We start from the raw sequence: 20,576 nt of genomic DNA on the forward strand, positions 1-20,576 counted from the left end.
TGCCTCAAAGGACTGCAGTTAAAGTGCTGAACAGAGCTTAACTTGAAAAGACCTTGATCTCTGTGCAATTTTTGTTTAGTTTAGTTTTAATAGAACATGTCATATTCCTATTCCCCAGCGGTCGCATACTCACAGATGGATGAAAACAAACAAGCTTCCAAAAAAACTCTTTTGGCCCTTTGGCTGGAGCTGTCAGTTTGAGTCGGCAGGGGACGAGGCCTTCTCTTTATCTGTAAAGGAGGAAGGGGGGAGTCAGAGCGAGCGGGCAGAAATGGAGGTGGAGGGGGCTTGGTGTTATGGGGGTCGTTGGCATTGTACAAGCAAAAGAAAGTCCAGTAACAAGGGCAGGAAGTTTGACGTTGTCGGGCTCTGCTCCACTCCGACGGTGCTATCTGCAGTGTTTGTAGCCTCTGGGCACCTCCTGGGTGCTGAGCTCTGACTCAGTCTGCTCTGCTGCCGGGCCCGCTTGATTTCTGGGGTCTCCTTATCTGCATGTGCTTCAGGCTTTACAGTATGATGGTTTCAAAGGGGGGGGTTGTAGTGTTGGGCGGCTCCAGGGATCTGCCATGCAGAGGCTGAGTGGGTATGGGGGGAGGAGGAGGAGGAGGATGAGGAGGAGTAGAAGGCCAGGGGCTGCATAGAGCGTTATGGCTGGAGGAAGAGAGAGGCATGTGGGTGGAGGGCTGTCAGTGAGGTGGGGAGGGGGTGTGGGAGGGTCAATGAGGCGGGGGCGCACAGGCGTAGGAAGCGCCACTGGGCACCAATATCATGGACTGGGCTATCGTCTGGTTGGCCCCTGGCACTGATCGCCATCTACTGCTCTGCCTCTCCACTAACACTCAAAAAAAAAAAAATCAAAAAATCAAGGCGGTGGATGGGGGCTGGTTATCTGTCACAAGGCACTAAGACGCCTCCTCTTGTTTATACTTTCCATATGTCTCCCTTCTTATGTTGCCTGCCAGGCTTGAATGGCCTCATTCGAATGGGGTACACAAGAATGTACAGTAAAGGAAGTTTCTGTGCTTTAGCGCCAGATTCATGAAAACCGGGAAATTGGAGTCACCAGAGTGTTTTTGGAAGGAGAAAATACCTTTTGTACTGTGTTAAAATGATTTGGCAGTTGCATACAGAATGCATTGTCTGCTGGTTTCATTCATCCAATTGTGTTTTTGCACATTACATCAGTGCGTCATACACCATCTCTGCACACATTCTGAAGAAACATGACATGTCTCCTCGTCAGTCTGGTCAGTCTCTTTTCTCATTTCTTTCTTTGTTAAAAGAAATGACTGACTAAAGTAAAAGAGCTAACAAATATTTCATCACTTAGTGACACTTTAAAAGTTGCAAATTGAAATTCAAAGTTTCTGCAGGTTGATGCAAATATGTGTTCCAATGAAGCTGCTCATGGCTAATGATTTCAGTGCGTTCACATTTGAGGATTCTAGTGGCAAGTGTTTGCAGGAAAAATATATGTTTGATTTTGTGTGCTAAAAATAGTGGCCATTGACTTTTATTCTTGCTGAGGTGAACACAGTAAGACAATGAAACACTACAAGTCTCAACATTCATCTATATATAGCACATACAGTAATATCAACCTAGTTAAAGTGTTATATATATATGTACATATATATATAAAGGTAGCATTTCCTGTGTCTCTCTATTGACTGACAAAGGCAAAAGGCCAAGAAAAAAAATATTTTAAAAAATCATAGAATTCCATGTATTCCTTTAGACTGGTGTAATGTTCAATTCCACAATAAATCTATATTGATATCTGATTGAGTTAACTTTATTGCCATTACAACAAACAGAACTTGCCTTGGTGAGCTTACACTGCAGGGCTAGTCTCGCATTGCCAGACCTTCCTCCACAGTGCTGCGGAGGAGGGTCTGGCTAGTCCACACAACATTCCTGGCTAGGAGAAAAACGTGCTCTGGTTGATTGGCATTTTTTTAAACCAATCACTATCGTCTTTGGCTGTGCTAAGCGCCAGACACAGTCTGCAAAATAGTCTTGGGAAGGAACAGGTGCACGTAGGGAGGCGAGCGTTGGAATTAAAATGGCTGTTGAGTGTGTGATGAGAATTTTACTCAAGAAAAATGATGAACAATTTAATTGTTGGTTCTAGCTCAGAAGAGGTTTCCTGAGTCGACCGGAGTTTAGATTGCCAACACAGGAGGTGCTTCTCATGTCGCTTAAATTGACTCCTCAACTCCTCGGTATCACGGGAGGAGAGAGGAACCGAGGAACCGAGGAAATGTGTTTCAGAGGGATGAGACGTCCTTTCCTCTGAAGCGTCACATGAATTTGTCAGCTGTTAGCAACTCATTCAGCTGCACGGCTTCTGGGAAGGCTGCTCTCGTGTATCCTTGCCTATAGCTCCTCGATGATTCCTCCTCGATGATCCCTCCTCGGTCCTCGGCGATCCCTCCTCGATTCTAGCTCCTCGGGGCGGAAATAAGAGCTTTGAGACGGCCTTCACCGAGGAGGGCCAAACAACATCCATTTCAGGCGAGGACCGAGAAGTTGAGGAGCTATCAAATAAGGGACATGAGAAACTGAGTGACCTATCCCGTGAAATATAGACTACTGCAGGGCAGACAGCACAACAAAGAAAATATACCTTAAAGTGTTATATAGCTGTATGACAAACTACCCTAAGTTACTTATTCATATAAACATGATGTGTTTATCCAGGTGGTGACTTTGCTAGACGTGAATACACTCCCCCCCACCCCCGACCCTTCATCCCCCATTCAGGGGTGTGGGCTAATCTCCGGACCGTTGAGTCCAGCAGCGATATGTAGCAGCAGGACTGAGACTCGCTATCTTGCTCTCTTTGGAAGACTGGATATGGAATTGTTTATCAGGCCGACTCTCTCCTGTCTGCTTTGTGCAGGCTTCATTATAGCAGCGGCTGTGTTTGGGAGACAATATCTGTGCCTTGTTTCCTGCGCTGCTACCTGCGTGTTGTTCCGCTGGAGATTGGCCTGGGCTCTGGCGATTTATCATCCTCTCTCAGGGGCTCCTTGATAAAGAACCCAACATCCATCCCCCCCCCCCCTCTGCGCCTGAGAGATACAGGCTGCAAGAGACGGGGAAATTGTCAAAGAATCTCACTGCAACTATCTGCCCATCCTGTCACTGCCCCTGGGCTGTATATACTGTATAGAGGAGAAGCCGTTTTGGCTAAGCAAAAAAGACAACACAACTCCCTTTCCTTTCTGATGAAGTGATTGAGCTTTGGTCTCCCATCCCCATTTTTTAAAACCACCCAAGGCCAAGCTACGGCTCATGTTTTCACGCACGATAAAAGCATAAAGCTTTGTCTGTGACAGTATAATCTGACTAGTCTGTTTCGGGAGGGTTTATCTCTGCGATGTCAGGGAGTAAAACCTTAGCCCCGGTGTTTGGGTTGAGCGAGAGTGCTCGGAGCTCTCAGACACACCCATTCTTTATTCCCCCTGCTCAGGTTGTCATAATCATATTTAACGCTAAATGAGTCTACACTGTAAACAGAGCAGTCTCAGAGTCATTTGTGCGTTCTTAAACAGCCCTGTTTTAATTGATTTGGCATTCCCGACCTCCGCATTGTGGCAAACACACTTCTCTGTCTGAGTGACGAGGCTTTTTACAAGATCTTTATCGAATACAAGGATTATGTCACTTAATTATGATAGAAGCCATTAAAAGCGTCACGCTTTATTAACCAAAATGACACAGATTCACTGGATTAAATGCTAAACGCAGCAATTGAAAGGAAATGGAGTGTAAATTATATATTGTACTTCTACGCACAGAGCTTTAAAAGAAAGCCGTGGCTGCTTCCCCCACGGTATATGAAATCTCCTAACTGCCTCTCTGTGTATCACTCGGTCTGCCTCTTTCGCTCTGCTTACTTTTCAGTGGGGTGTGCAGGTGTCTCCATACCACCGGCTCTGCACATGGTGAAAATTAGTGAAGGAAACCGAGAGCCCAGCAGGAGTGGGCCGGGGCCCTGACATTGTCCTGGCCTTGGGGTGGGGCGCTGCCTGTCAGGGGCCTCTCTATGAGGGCTGTCTGCCTTGAAAAACCTATTTGTTTATCCCCGTGTGCGGTCCGGCTTCAGATCCTGGGCCCTGTTGCTCACCACGCACCAGGGACCCGGGCTGTTGCTGCTAGCAACAGATAAAAATTGCTGTTAACCACAGCAGGACCCACAACACATCAATCAAGGGTTGTGCAGATAAAGGCTGCCGGCTTCTGGGGCCTCGGCTGAATGGCACGGTTGAAAATCCTTTTCCAGTGGCTGAGCACACACAGCTCTGGTTGTAGAGGCCTGCTATCATTCAGAGTGGAGGAGGGAAACTTCATTTTCAGCAACGCAGCTCAGGTTTTGTTCTAATGGAGATGCATTAGAACGGCACCAACACAAAGGGGGCTCTGGGAGAGGTCATTTGAATAAAAAGGCAACACTGTGAATTAGTGTTGACCGGGCCTCAGAAGAACCAGCCCAGGCATAGTTCAGTTGTTCCAAATGAACTCTTAATTGCTTTTGCCACTTGGCTTTGCTCTCAGGGCTGCTTAAAAGCTGGGACGTTCAGCTCCACCGCGTTCCCCATACCCCGTTTGTTAGGACCGAATTGAGATCAACGACTGGAAATGGTGACTTCAGTGGTTCATTCTAACCTTTTTCAATCTAGTTCCACCACCCTTAAAGCAGAAGTATGGTGATGGCTGTGGCGCCTGGTAATGAAAAAGAACAATACTGATCTTTTCTCATATTAAATCCAGTTAATGTATTCCCAGACGAAGCTCTACGTTATCACCCATGTTGGAGTTCGTCCAAATGAAACACAGGCTCTCATGGGTAAAATTATTAGTTTTATCCCCCTAAGCCCAGCCTTGATTATCATCACTCTTAGTTTGTCCTGGATGCACTGTCCCCTAACTCACATTTGCCCCACTTTAAACAAATAGCCCTATAATGTAACAATCAAACAATGCTCCGAGGGTTTGTTTACTGCAGGCTTTCTCCCCATTAAATTTCACGGACACTGTAGACAAATAAAGTGGTAATTCCACTTTATCATATGTTACATATACCACAATCAAGCAGCAATTACATGCTCCTTCCATTTGTAAGAGCTCCCAATGCCGACGTGGATGTTTTAATGAGGGCTGTAATGAACGCTCAGGGTGTTTGGCAAGTCTCCGAGATGTTGCCGGGGTTTTTATGGCTCCCCATTATAACGTACAATTTGCATCAGCAAATTACAATGCTCCATATCATTATCCTGCACCAAGGCCCGATCATAAATTAGAGCTCCAATTACAAACATCTATCTGGGAACTGAATATGATGGCAGCCCACCAGAAGCAGGCAGGAGGGAGAGAAAGCCTCCTGTGGATTGTGGGATGAGACTTCCATAGAGGTGTGATATTCTCATAAACCGTCCTTATGGGGGAATTCATGCTTCCACAAAAAAAATAGACCGTTTTGGGAGGGAAAGAACGTCTGCTAGTTCTGTTTTGGCAGTTCCATATGTCATATTTCACGGCGCGCTGCACATTGAACTTTTGGGTATTTTAATCGGCTTCCTTCTGCTAAACACAACACCCACTGATTATGGTGGCTGACTGTTTCACACTCCTCGTTCAAAGCTATGTAAGCCTGTCCATTCAGCTGTGCAGGGGAAGGGCCTCGTCCATTGTGTCTCAGTCCAGACCCAGCTACTGTATGTCTCTGTCTCCTCCAGTCTCCCTCTGTCTGACTCTCCCTCCCTCCCTCCCTCTCTCATTCAACTTGATTATACACTGGAGGGAATATAATAAATCATAGAGATTTATCATGCTGTAGCTTATTAATTCAGCGCCACAAGTGTAATATCAGTCTGTGTCATTTAAAGAAGCAGGCATTGCAGCATTGCCAATGTCCCCCCAAGGAATCCGGTGGAAGCCATTTTAGTTTTGGGCAAAACCTCGCAAAAAAAAAAAAAAAAAGAACGTATTTTGCGAGACTTTTCATCTCCCAACACATGTCTAGGTTGTTTTTCTCTCTTTCTTCTTGGTAACACACCTCTCTTACTCTGACTGATATGGAGATTCAGTGCCTGCCTCTCTCCTGAGCGCCAACAGTTGTTGTAGGGCAAACAAACAGCAGTGTACCTGTGATGGCTGTGTCGCCTGTAATCCGCGACCTGTGACCAAATCTCAAATGGAGAGGTAGAACAAAAGGCATACGCCAACAAAACGCTTCAGGCGGCGAGCAGAAACCACTTCTACTGATGAGACAAAAGGCCTGCGGGTCTCCCGCAAACACACAAGAGCTCCCTGACGCCGCGCAAACAAAGCCTGAAATTAAGAAGAGCCAGAGGCAGGCCCATTTCTACAGCAAAGCTAAAGTGTTCCTTTTTCATGACCTCGGTGGATTCCAAGTATTGGATTGTAATAGGGCAGAGCTGCCAAACCAACGCTTTGTCATTTTCAGTCACAGATTTTGAGAAAGCAGGTTTCTCATCCTTTTTCTCTATTCTCTTTTCCGGCTCTCTCAACATTCACACTTCCCCCCACACACTCTTTCTGGGCTATTTGTAAAGGTACTAAAACCTTTTTCAGATGATGTTTAATTCATATTTTGTTTTTGCCTTTTAACCTTGCATATGTATAGGATCAAATGCATCTATCTGTGCTTTTTGGCTGCAAAGCCAGAGCATAGAGGATGACTGCAAGCCCTTGTTTGAGTTTGAGAGGTCATGAGATGAAGAGACTTTCTTCCATATTCACAAACACCCCCTGGCAATTATTCCTGCTATCTTTAATGTTTCTATGAATCTATTAGGGTTAAAGCTCCCACCCACCTCTCTTAACTCTACCCGCACAAGTACCTTTTCCAAAACGTCTGCAGAAAAAAAAAAGTTATACTAAGTAGGTCATGTTCTGCCACTCGTCTTCTAATCACTCAACGAAGAGAACAAGATTTCCCTCCATCGGAGCCCCTGAGCCTTGCTCCTGGGATTTCAGTGAGCAACACACACTCATTTGATTTTCTGGCATGTCTTTTCTCCTTTTCCTTTCTCTCTACACCCCTCTTTTTACTTTCCTTACCTTGTATCTGACAGTACACAGGCAACACCTACCCTTCCTCCAACTTCACCACACACACACACACACACACACATGCACGCAAACACACACTCACACACACGCACCACAGCCCCTCCTCCTCCCCCCATGTCTCTCTCTCGCTTGTCTCTCCGTCTCTCTCACTGGAGAAGGTGTCTGACAGTAGCAGCAGGTAAGGTATAAGATTACAGGAGAAGCAGGGGCAATTATACCTCCAGCTGATGCCGGTGTGTTTATGAGGAGAGTAACTGTTAATGGCAGTGCTGTGGTTTCTCCAGAGGCCAGAGCATGGCTTAGGGAAACCTGCTGTTTTTGTCAGCCTAGCTTCCTGCCATGATGCTTTAGATGAGTTGTTTTTTTCTGTCCGCCTATCTGATTTTTGTTCTTTCTCTTTTGTTCTCTCATGCCTCGACGACTCTGAGAGCCTTCAGCGTGGGCTGCCGTGCCTCTGTGTTGCCTGTGGCCTTGGTGGCACCAAGCGGGTACGGGTTTCCTGGAATATGCCTAACCAGCATTTAGGTGCTGACTAGATTGCAACACAAAAAATAGCTTATTAAGGTCATAGCAGCTTGGTAAAAGCACATTGGTAAACACCTGTACACACACACACACACACACACACACACACACACACAGGCCGGTGTTTGCAACTGCAGGTCTCTCACCAGGGTTTTGGCTGCCTTGCCACTTCCGCCCTACGTGCCCTCTCACACGGCAGGCAGATCGCAGCGATTGCAGAGGAGTTTGTGTTTAGATAAAGGAGCTTAATCATAATTGCATGGGGTTTCCAGTCTGGCGGTGGCACTCTCCCAGTAGCTGTTCCTGGCTCGCAGCGAGACGTTTCAGCAGTCCTGGGAGATACAGTGGAAATACATCACAACACATTTTCAACTCTACAACAATATGTTGATTATGGCACTGCAAATTCCATTTATTGTAAAGTGAAAGCTAAATTGAAATGAAGAAATGTACTTTATATATCAAACACAGCCTTGGAACACATTAATCCAGTATACCTTTAAATGTATTGTGTAGCCCTGCCTCACAGTTGTTATTTGCCACGTTTGACCATACGTAAATCCTGTCGCATTTTAATTTATGGCACATTAATATGACGATATAAGACATACTTTGTATCAAATTAGACCAAAGTAGAAATAATGTGGCCTTAACTAGACAGTCAATGAACATGTATACCCTAATTAGACACCATACAGCTATATGATGCTGTAATTAGTTCATTATTAGGAGGTCATAAGCTTTTCTTTGTATCAAATTACACAGTTAAATGGGCCGTTGCTTTCACAAAGTATCTGTCAACAAACTAAAATCAAATGCCTTTGTTCCCTCATCAGATCGCAAAAGACTGTGTTGTAATTGAATAAGTATAAGTATAAAAAAAAGTTTATCTCCCTCCCCACTCTTAAAAAGTAAGTTTTACTATCAAAGTAATAGTACTTTTACATGGGTAGAATTTGTTGTACTTTTTTCTCCTCTGATAGCAGTCGTATTATTACTTGCCATCATCGATTTCTGCACAGAAAAACAATATAAGTGGAAACCATGTCTGCTCGAGCAAATGAGGCGGAAAGTAAACATGCCGAAATTTCAAAATAAAAGTCTCTGAACATAAAGTTGTGAATTCTTCATAATTAATAGTTAGTGTCCAAGTATAGTATAATTTGGGTCTAATATGACATTACATGCAGTTTCCAATAACAGCATAATTTAGGAATGTGGTGTCTAATTAGGGTAAAACTGTGTTTGTTTACTGTCTAATAAAGGGCACATTATATCTAGTTTTGGTCTAATTTGATACAAATTATGGCTTAATTACGTCGTATTAGTATACTGTACAATAAAGTGCGACTGTAAATTCTTATGTACTTCTGTTGGTGCCAGATGGTGCTAAGACACTATTTGCCTTTTGTTTCCTGTGATGCTGCACCTGTTGGGGCTGCATCTAGCTGTTTCCTGTCTGTATTCTCTGACATATGTCTGACAAAGTTTTACCTGTAATCTATTTGTGGAGCTATAATTTACACTATCTGTAACATTGCAGAGATCGTACAGAAGCAGTGGATCAAAGTGTTAATGAGTGTGTAAATTCAGTATTTTAAGTGTCACTTCCACATGCAGTTCACTCCTTAATGTCCCTTATGGCTGCTGGGTCGGCTTACAGTACAAACCGTTCCTCAAAACTGACTACAAGCCCAGTTGTAGATGCCCTGGCTTAGCTGTGACCCAATTACTGACGGTTGGTTGTTAATGTGTTTGGCGGTCTTCAAAATGAAGGTTCTTTTACCGTTTCGCTCATTGAAAGTGGCTTCTGATAGAAGAGCCAGCTAAGTGCCAGGAAATGTTAATGAATGCCAGACTCACCCACCAGTCTCCTGCCCACGACCATCCACGCTCCAGACCCCATCCGCTGTGCCCTCAGCGTGTGGTTGGCCTTGGCCCCGATCACACCGGGGCACATGGGAGATTAACTGGGCTGGCTTACTCACTCAGCAGGTTCCCCGACTCCCCTCCACTCATCCCGACCCAATCTGCCAGCTAGCCTCCTGCTCCACGGAGCCATGGCAGCAGGGCACCACAAGCCCGGCCCGCCTTCATTACGCCTGCCAGATGGGCTGAGAATTAGATTCAAACTCCCACCATGGAGGGAGGGAGTGGAGAGAGATGGAGGAGGGAGGAAGGGAGAGAGGTGGCGGAGGAAAAGGGAGGAGGGAAGAAAGTTGTGGGGGGAAGAAAGTAATGGTTTTTGTTTTCATTTATGTTGCAAGTTATTACATTTTAATGTAACACCCCTGGGACCTGGCAGCATTAAATGCCTGTTCTTGAATAATCGACACTAACTGCTAGCAAATGCTAGGGAGAAATGAAATTAGCGAGCGCAGCAATTTGGCACAGTGATTATCGGCTCCTTGGAGGCACTTCCTGATGATTTAAGAATGCTAACATTTAAGCAAGTCAGATCTCATTACTCTTCAAGGTTAAATCGAGCTGTGTCGGAGGGGAGGCAGATGCTTGATTGGAAATAGTGCTTCCTTGTCTCTCCGTGTCTCTCTTCATCTCGCTTTGTTTATGCCAATGTTTCTCACTTTTGCAGCAGCTCACTGCAAGCGAAAAAGACTCAGGGCTGAAATCTGTCAGACCCTGATGACACCTTTTGCCAGCACTTAATTAGATCAGCAATACTCGGTTTCCAAAGTCTAATTTGTCCTTTGCCAAGGATCATCACTTGTGCTACAGGCACTGTCATGCCAAGTGCCTCAGCCTGGTTCTGAATCTCTGTGTGCCACACATTCCCTGTCACACAGATGTATGGCTGGGCCCTTGGATAAACAAAAGAAAATTGGGACATTTTTGAATCCACACCAATGGTAAAGTGTTTATTACTTTTCAGACTGTGCCACAAATGTTCTTTTATACTGTATTTTTCTCTGCTATTCTCACTCGTTCTATGGAGGCAGAAACGATTTTCAAAGCAATTTCAGCCCTGGCATCTTCCGGTCCAGTGTTTACCTCAGCCAGCCATACACTTCTGTTCTCCACACAAACTTGATCCAATTAGGTGACACCAGACAATGGCTTACTCCTCCATAAGCCCAGCACAGCGCCAGGGGTCCCCAACAATACGGAAGTGTTTTTTCTTCCATTACGGGGCGTCAGATCCTTTTAAAGGTGTTTACCCGCCGCCGATGTGTCAGCCCGTTTCCAAAAGGGGGCTCAGCTGGGGAAGTGATAGGCGATGAGGATAATGATGCGAGTGGGAGCAGTGTGGCGGATGCAGATGCACTTTACCGTGCTGTGTGTGATAAATCCCTTCCTCCGCTGCACTGCACCCCGCAAAGTTGAGGGACAGATGGGTTGGACTTTTATCTCCGTTTTCTAAATGCAGGAGAAATCAAAACATTTTTCACTGCCGTGATGAGATTTATTTAAAGCGAGGCAGGAGCAACAAAGCTACTTTGGGGAATATGTCTATTAGTTTTTCCAAGCTGTTGTTTTCTCATGCAGGGGGGGAAATCATTGCAAGTCAAATGTAATCATCCCGTTGTTGGGTTATGCTCCGTCTCGAATAATAATAATATTAGGTTGGTCCCTGGCATTACCTGCATCGGGCTTGTAATTCAAATTTCTGAGACACAAGAAAGAAGGCTAATGTTAATCACAACCAATCACTGATGTTATGGCTGTTTTTTATTTCTTTCTTGTTTATAACAGCTTTATCTTTTGGCACATCTTGAAAATTTGGCAGCATGAATTCATTATCTGCAGGGTTTCATGTAGTCAACAAACATGGTGTCTGTAATGTGGGATTTTGCTTCCTCCTACTTACATGCTGTGTGCACTGTACCGCATCTGATGTCTCTGCATCACATTTCATCTTTGTTGTGGCCAAAAGGATTTCTGGATTGTAACAGGGTTACCCCAGGAATGAGGGAAGGGGGGGAGCCTCTAAATTGTAACCAGGCATTTCCACATGAAACATTCATGCTTAAGTATGATTAGCAGAGATTAAGGTGGCTTTATTTTGCCTCTTAGAAGGCCCCGTGACAATTTGGAAATGGATTGAGAGCAGCTTTTGCGAGCACAGTTTCCTTAATCCAGTGCCACGAGTTCTCACCCACCTTTGCTGAATTATTTACATTAAAGTTCTCACGTCAGCTTCGGAGCCAAGGGCCTAAAGGTACCGTGTGTTAAACTGCCTGCACCTCAAAGCATCGGAAGCAGGGAAAATATTACGTTAAGTGTTTCCAAGACTTTTAATGGAACATGGTTTGCAAAGAGAGAGATTTGTCAGTGCCACTTGAGGAGCTATCCTGCAGTTAGTAGACCAATGAAAAAAAATGTTGCACTAAGTTTAGAGAGACTGTGCCTATTGTAATGGGAGCAGTAGCTTGTACGTTTTCCATTTCAAAGACTGACAGACTGAGTGCTCAGATCAAATAGTGGTCCATTCTCCCAGCCAGTGACGTGAATCCATCTCCCCTTCCGAGCTATTCTGCTATCATGTATCCCATCTCCATATCACCTCCCCATCATGTATATGAGATGGAGCCCTCCCATGTGCTGGATGATGTGGTCCCCAGATAGATTCATTCATACATAATGATAAAAGATGGGTTTGGACAGGGCTACTTATTTGACAATCATTGAAGTGCCACTGTGATGGATGGCGTGGAGGACCTGCACCCCTCTCCCCTCCCACCCCATAGCCATGGCTCCCTCTTCTGATCCCCCCTTATTCATTTTACCCGGCCGAGCTCAAGGTCTCGCCTCACTTTAAAAGAGAAATATCAAATTGAATTAAAATTGCGCGCTCACCCAAAACAGAGGCCCGTGCGCCTTAAAAATCACACATCTGTTCCCACAATTTATTGTTGCAAAGTCAATCTCTCTCTCTCTCTCTCTCTCTCTCTCTCTCTCTCTCTCTCTCTCTCTCTCCCTCTCTCTCTCTCTCTCTCTCTCTCTCTCTCTCTCTGGCGCGTGGTAATGTGAATTATTCATGCCAGCGGGGCCGCGGCGTGCTTCATCATGTTAAAGTGCCCATGACATTACTGATGGAGCCACCGACGCCCCCGCACTGCTCGCTATGCTAATGCATTTGGAAGGAGGGGGGGAAAAAAGAGATGGCAGCACCTCTAGGGATCAGCAGGACAAGAACAGATCACCTGTTAGAAATTAATACATGAAAGTCTAAGTCCTATCCAATCGCAGACGATCCCTTACCTTTTTAACCCTCCTGTTGTCCTCAGGTCAAATTTGACCCGTTTTCAGAGTTTCTAGATCATAAATTTGGCTTTCTTTTAACCAAATTGCCCCAAAATAACATGGATGGTTCCATAAGACGCTCTTCACAAAGGAAATTAAGGATCAGATCTCTATTTTCATAGAATTTTGTATTCAATTTTATAGCATTATCCTGACTAAACTTTGACATATCTGTGATTATCCATTACCTTCATTCCTCTGATCTTAACTATTAGTCACAATCATTCATAATTTCTGCTTTTTTATAAATCATATAAATGAGGTTTATTGACCAAGAATTCCAAAAATACGTGTAAAACTAGTGCAAATAAATAGGTCTAGTGGTGAATATACTGGTGTTAATGGAAAAACGTTGAAAAAAGCAACAAAAAACGTAAAAACAGTGTCTAAAAGAGTGTTCATTTTGACCCGGGAGGACATCACAAGGGTTAAAAGCAAATCCTGTGAATGAGGAAACCAAACATTGGTACTGTTCAAGGCTTTGAATCAATCAGTCAACCTTTCACAATTAAAGTGATCAGGATACGTGGCACCTCTGTGGCAACTGAGAGCGGTTGAACAAGTGACTAAGTTTCACTCATTCCTTTCCCCACCCACACTTTACCAGCTCATGCTGAGATTCAAAGGTTTTTGATCACAACCCTACTTCTCAGCTGGAATACCTTCCTGCTCACTGAGGGAGTGCATCTCCGGAGCACCCAGGGGATTACTTTGTGTTAGCATGCATCAGTGCTGGGAGCTCTTGCTGTATTTATCGGAACACTGAAATTCAATAAGCCAGCTCATTGTAAGAGCTAAGAATTAACTTTGATGGTGATATTGAATGTAGAGCATCAGTTTAGCTTGTGGAAGAATATACTTGCACTGAATGGTGCTGTAGTGCACATAATGTGGGCCCGCGGGGAGAGGCCATCATTCAGCTCCATTTTTTGTCCCTCAGGTGTTTGTATTCATGGCTAAGAATGGTCTGATTGATAGGGATTTCTAAGCCAGCAGACTATCGCATCTAACATCTTCATATCTGCTCGGCAGATTCATGCGAAAGGAGGCCTCTTTCCCAAATATTAATTCTTGACCTTGTAAATCGATCTCGCAATGAGCCAGTGCAGTCTGGCAGAGGTTTTAAACAAAGAACACAGGCACAGAATAGGGAGGAAGCGGAGAGAAGAGGCTGAACATTGTATGAAATATTTCCACTGTCAGTTTGTGTTATACCGGCCTCCGATGTGCTCTTTGTGAAGCTTTTCTCACCTTTTCAGAAACCGCCCGCGCGTCTGTAAAGGTGCTGGGCGAGATGAGCACAACTGATACTGTGGTTCCCACACGCTTCGCCTTCTGAAATTTCACAACCAATAGCGGATACTGACAGAGGGGGCCTGATAAAATCTCACCTGATTCGAAAAAAAAAGAGAGTAAGAGAGGCAGTGAGAAAGAGTGGAGGCAAGGCGAGTAAAAACTAGATGAGATAGCGGGCCCCATCAGATCTCTGAGGTTGTGTCTAGGTTTCAGTTGACACATCTCTGGCTGGCCCCGAGTGCACCACGCTCTCCACAAATGAGTGGGTTGAGTCAGGACTGACGCATTTCAAACCACACTGGCATTGCTTTATCTCTTGATTGCAAATTTGAGACAGATTCTTCAAGTGTGATTACAACTTTTTCCCTTTCAGATCAGAGCAAACCAGGTCAAAACTTTTTGAATATTATCTAACTATAACCATTTTAAATGCGGAGATATGAGTTTTCTGCCTGACAGCGACGATAAACACATACATAAGTCACCTTTTCTTCCAAGGTTAATAACTGAAACCATGACATATGCCACCCTGACACAGTCGTGTCCCCTGGCACTGGGCCCCCTAAGGTCAGCCATGTGGGAGAGGAGGGGGCACTCCAGAGGCCGAAAGATGAGCCTGGCCCCACGTAGGCGGCAGATCTGGCCCATAAATAGCCAAGTTGCCGGGCTCCTGGGAGCTGCCATTCTGAAACTCAGGGATGCTATCGCAGTCAGCCAGCCGTTTTTTTGTTGTTGAGAAGAGGAAGGAGGAAGGAAGGCAATAGATGGCATCATCCTGTTTGGTCTTTTTCTGACTTAGTCTGTCATGATTATTCTCTTTATCTCTGATCATCTCTGATTTAACATGCTCCAGTTCGTTCCTGTCATTCAAGCCGAGGTGATGTGATGAATTGTCTAAGTTATTAACTAACAAAACACAGTGATTTGACTTGCTCGACAGCGTACGTGGGGTGCATGTGGCAACCTAGATGAATATAATGAATGATATTTTGTTTCCCAAACACAGCACTCAGCCCGGAAACATATTCACATTTCACGATAATTGAAACCTTTTTGTTTTTTTGTTTAAGGCTTTCAAATTTCAGTAAATTGACACATGTCACAAAGGGTCCGCCCAACTCCCCTTCCCTCCTCCCATTAGAGATGCTTGTTAGCAGAGCTGCCATAGGCCCTCCTCGCTGTGATGGCTCAGTCACAATCTATTACGCTGACTGGATGCCTACGCTTCTCATAACTGGCACCAAATATTGGTTTTGCTGATAAATTCTGGAAGACAAAAAAAAAGCCACATTAATGATGAGAATAATAAACAAGAGGCTTGTCGGCAGGATGTGGGTGGCTGTCCCATGGGAGAAGAATCTCTGGGATATAGAAATAGTTCCAGCATCACCCAACAGGGGTTCCGCCACCTCCCCCTCACAATCTCCAGTGCCTCGCAGCTATCGAGGCACTTGTACGGCTGTAGTAAGACAGCAAAGTTTTCATTTACCAGCTACACAGCTCCCACTCCGATGGCAAGCCTTCAGGGTAATGTTAGGTCTTTTCATAAGTTACAAAGATGTAATTAGACAAATTAGCTCAGCAGACACTCGGGGTTGCGTTTTTAATGGCTGCGTGTTGCCTAGGTTGGTAATTAGCAGGCAGCCGCTGCTCCAAAATCACACATTGCACTCGAGGCCTCGCATTCGTAACCTGACAACCAGTAGCAGCGCGGTAATGAAGGCTTTTGTATCCCACTGGCTTGGTTTGTCTCACTTGCCAGCCAGGTTTGATGTCGGAATTCCCGCTGAGCCGCTGTGCAAATCTCTTGTTTATGCCCAATGTATCATTTTCTTCCAGGTTGAGCATGCCGTCCTTTCGGCACGGTGATGTATTCAAATCAAATGGATGTGTTTTTGCCTCAGAGGCGCAGACTTTCATTTGAGCCAATCACCTTTATGGCTCAATTCATCAAGGCCTTGGTCTACGTGGCCACGTCTCTTGTTGTGAGTAGCACCCGGGGAGCCGATGAGCCATTTCCACGCGCCCAGCTCCTCTCCCACTTTTAATGACTTGCCGATGGTGATTTTCACCAAGCGCCTGTTTTTTATTGGCTCGGAATAAATTCCCCTTCTCTCTGACACTAGACATTCTCTTTAAATTGGATCGAGGGGGCTGAATGCCAAATCGGAAATGACCTAGCAAAATGCAGATTAACTTGTGACAGAATTTATTTGTCCATTTACTGTATGTGTCCATATTAAATTTGTGACACTGTGTTTATCACAAATATGACTTAGCTGCAAGCTTTTTACCGCTGTTACAATGATGTTCAGTCTTCATTTGCAGCAAGAAATGGATTTCCTCTCCATTCTCCATTTATTTCTATACAACCTCAAGCACTACAAAGGCATGAATATGTACTTGTGTATTGCATAACATGTATGCTGTTAGTCGTGCATTGAATGTGTCATACTTCCTTCAGTGGAATTCCCTACATTTAGTCCGTTGTGGTTCTATACACAGATACAAACAGATGTTTTGAAAAAGAGGTACTTAAAATATAGACATTTAAGTCAAGTATTTGTAATTATAATAAATTTCTATTTAAAATCCTATCCAATCCTATAAACTGGACCTATTGAAGGATAACACCATTAGTTGCTGTATGTAAGGAACTGCCGTTTGCCCTAACCTCTCCCAGCAGCTTTGTACCACATACTGTCTTTCTGTCCTATTTGTGGGGGCAAGTTGGCCCAATATTCTGACTTCGCCTATGTGGGCAGGGGATGATTGGGAACAACGTGCTGCGAGTGGATAGCGGCACACATCCACAGGAGCTTTGTGGACCAGGGAGATAAGGCTGGATCCCACAGCATGACAGGGAGACCGGGACTGGGAAATTGAGGACAAGAGACTGCAGCCTTAAGGCCAAAAGACTCTGCAGAGAGTAATGAGAGCCAGCTCACACCGAGGATACTGCCCAAACTGCCAGACAGAGGGGGGGGGGGAGCCGGAATAACAACCTTGGAGCGCAAATTAGCTGCCGCGCCATAGGAGCTGACGTAGTAGAATGTGGAAACAAAAGGCACAAATGACAAGGAATAGTTTTAAAGGTGCCTTTGATTCCAGGTGCAGGAATGTGACCCCTGTTGGGACAGGCACAGTTACATTGACACCAGACTGGAATGCATGAACATAACACATTGTTTAGTCCCAAAATATCATTATGTGGCATCCTCGCTTTGTTATAATGCGGCAGTGAATGAGAAAGAGATTGAGACAGTAGAAGAGATGTCATGATAATCATGATACTCAGAAGTTAGCTTTAATCGTTATTTTTAAAGTAACTAAATATGAAACGACAATGTGAAAGGGGTCGCTCGTAGTGATGAAGCTACAGAGAATTATCACCTGAATCTGCAGCTCTTTATTAGGCCTTTTCATCTAGTGCAATCATCCGGTCAAAACTTCTATTTGTCCAATACGTTTATGAGTAAATACTTGCAAAATGAATGACATTACAATATAAAGAGCCACCGCTGCACTTTGTATTTAGTGTTAATTAGCAAATGTTAGCATGCTATCACGCTAAACTAAGACGGTGAACATGGTAAACATTAGGGGTGTGGGGGGGGAAATGGATCATGATATTTTTTTGTGACGATTTGTAAAATTGATTATTTTGCCTAGAATCAATATTTTTTTACCAATGATTCACCTTAATATGTTCTGTTCATCAGTAACATCATAGCCGTTTTCTGACCGAAAGCACAAAGCGCAGAAAATCCATGTTATGTACTATCGCAAAACTCAAAACGATCTGAGCGCACGGCGTGAAGCGCCTGGTGCAGGTGTGTTTAGGGCGTGTCCAAATCCACTTTTGCTAGTTTGACGGCGGAAAAAAGGGTCCATATGCCGTGCGCGTGGTTCTAAAGGGTTGTACTTAGTGTCTTCATTAATCAGAGGTGTGTTTTGGGCGTAACATGCAATAAACCAATCAGAGATCATCTCCCATTCCCTTTAAAAGCCAGGCGCGTTTGGACCTTGGAGCATTGCTGTTATGATGGAGGATTTGAACCGTAATATTTTTATTTGTAATCTTTTGCATGTGTGTGTGCTGCTGTGTGTAACAAGCATAGTGTGCGCCTAGGAGCATTTTACTAATGCTCTGTTAAAATAACAATGAAATGCTGCGTTATTGACTTTAGACCAGGTTTCTGTTGGTCAATGGTGTGATCACTTCCCGCCGCCTCAAGATTGCAATACTCCCAGAATGCACCTGAACACACCTCCCTGTTAAGACCAGCACGCCCAGAATGGACCTGAACACACCTCCCTGTAAGACCAGCTCACCCATGGGCACAAAGATGGGCGCAGATGCATTTGCTATTTAAACGACGCGGGCGCTGGACGGGAAACTGACAACTGGACACTTGCGTCGGGCTTTGCGCTGCGCCGGGTACCAGATAGGGCGCTATACCTGCTGAACATCAGCATATAAGCATTGTCATTGTGAGCATGTTAGCATTAAAACATTAGCATTTAGCTCTAAGCAGGAAGATGCTTAGTACAGCCTCACAGAGCTGCTAGACCCTTAGTTTGGTTAAAAAAAGGGAGGGTGGGCCACTTTTAGGGGCTACAGTGTCACCGTAGCTTAAGCCTTAGTTTTTTCCTCTGAACTATTTTCAGAATTGAAACTACAGTATACTCTTCTACTGCTTTCCTTCCTTTTGCAGGCCTGTGTGTGGGCTGAAGTGTTCCATTTTGTTTTAAATGCCTTCAAAATCCAGAACATCACCTTTGATTTTACATCCAGTATGTTATGCAGGTTTCCCACTAAACTATAAGTAGGCCTACAGAGAATAAGTTTATCCCACAATACAATACAAGTACTAATCACTCACAGGGTCAGTTGGAATTAATCAGCCGCCATCTTAAAAGGAAATGGCTCTCATCTCACATGGGCCATAGGAAGATCCTCTGAGGGCACAATCTGAGTTGAAAAATACTTTTAATTTTGAGCCTCACAGTTTCTCAGGCGTGGATCCTGGGCCATCCATTATGCGTGATGCCTTTAGATTCCTCTAATGGAATTCTGCAGTTCTGTTCCTCTCTCTCTCTCTCTTTCCCTTTCTCCTTGTCTCTCTCGCTCTCTCTATTTTTTATGTCACACACACCAAGCTTGTCTGTGGCAGGCCTGCCCGTGGCACAGGACGTGTTGGATCATTTGATTCCAGCTAATAAGCGGAGTTAGCCCAGAGAAAAGCATAAATGAGTTGTGGCCTGCCTGAGCTCCTCCTGCTGCCGGTCTGCAGTGTGAGACGACTGGAGGCTCTCAGCCTGTCAGCTCTCCAGATGGGGGCTGATTGTGTCAACAGGGTCCAGATACAGTACGTACGCTCTCCTAGAGGATGATGCTGGAACCAGGGAACCTTATAGTTCGACGGCAAAAAAAAAAAAATCTATCTTTCTAAGGTATTTTCTGAAAGTTACTCAAAGTCTTATCTTGTTTTCCTTAAAGATCAAATGTTTTTTTCACTTTTTAATTGTTTATTTAATTAGCTAACCTGCGTTAAAGCCCTATGCTTAACGGGCCAATTTTCAGTTGCTTAGTCAAGGGTCATTCAGTAGATGTTTTGCAGGTATATGTGCAAACACTGAGCCGTACACTGTGGCGCGCATGAATGCAAACACAGACAGAAACTCCTAACCACATGCAGTCTTCACCCTCCAGTCAGTTACGCACGTGCATATACTCATATAACATGGTCGAACCCACGCCTTCCGTCACACACGCAAAAAAGCACACACTCATCAACTGTATATATATTCTCAGTAAAAATGAAAACACTTCCTTGTTGACACGTTGTAGTGCTTTGCGTTTTGATTAGCGAGAGAAGGGAAGTGGTAATGAACTGTGAACGCGCTGCTTCCTTCCATTTGGAAAGCAGGCATCAGCTCATTCCTCCGCGCTCCCCGCCTTTCACCGTATTACTATTCTGTCCATACACAGCTCCCAATTAACTCTGGCGTCCCTCTCTTCCCCCTTTTGTTGATGTTTAATGTAAGAATGACTATTTGCTCCGTTTTCTCCGCATGTCGGTGATGATGATATGCCTGGTTATGGATGAGCTGTGACATTATGACACCCGCTGCTGTTGTTTTGCCAATAAACCTTTTTGTGACTAGTCGTTGTAGACAATTCAGGTTGAATGTGTATAACAAGAATAAATGGACAGACAGACAGACAGACAGACAGAAGGTGTGTTAGCCTGTTAGCAGGCTGTAGTTTTTCCACATTTCTCTCTCCTCCGAGTAAGGCAGTATTTAATTTTTTTTCAGTTTCACAGCATTGTTTGCACCCAAACATCTCTCAGCCAAAACTTATTTTTCTTCTTTTGTTTTAC

At 44.5% G+C, this 20,576-nt stretch overlaps 1 protein-coding gene across 1 annotated transcript in view; it reads left to right on the forward strand.

Moving 5' to 3' along the window:
• The window catches only part of LOC114555326 (fibrosin-1-like protein), a 291,116-nt gene that overhangs the window by 148,059 nt on the left and 122,481 nt on the right, over positions 1-20,576 (forward strand). The gene's annotated exons all lie outside the window — the stretch shown is intronic.

The sequence above is a fragment of the Perca flavescens genome, chromosome 5 (assembly GCF_004354835.1).
Source record: "Perca flavescens isolate YP-PL-M2 chromosome 5, PFLA_1.0, whole genome shotgun sequence".
In the NCBI taxonomy this organism is placed as follows: Eukaryota; Metazoa; Chordata; class Actinopteri; order Perciformes; family Percidae; genus Perca; species Perca flavescens.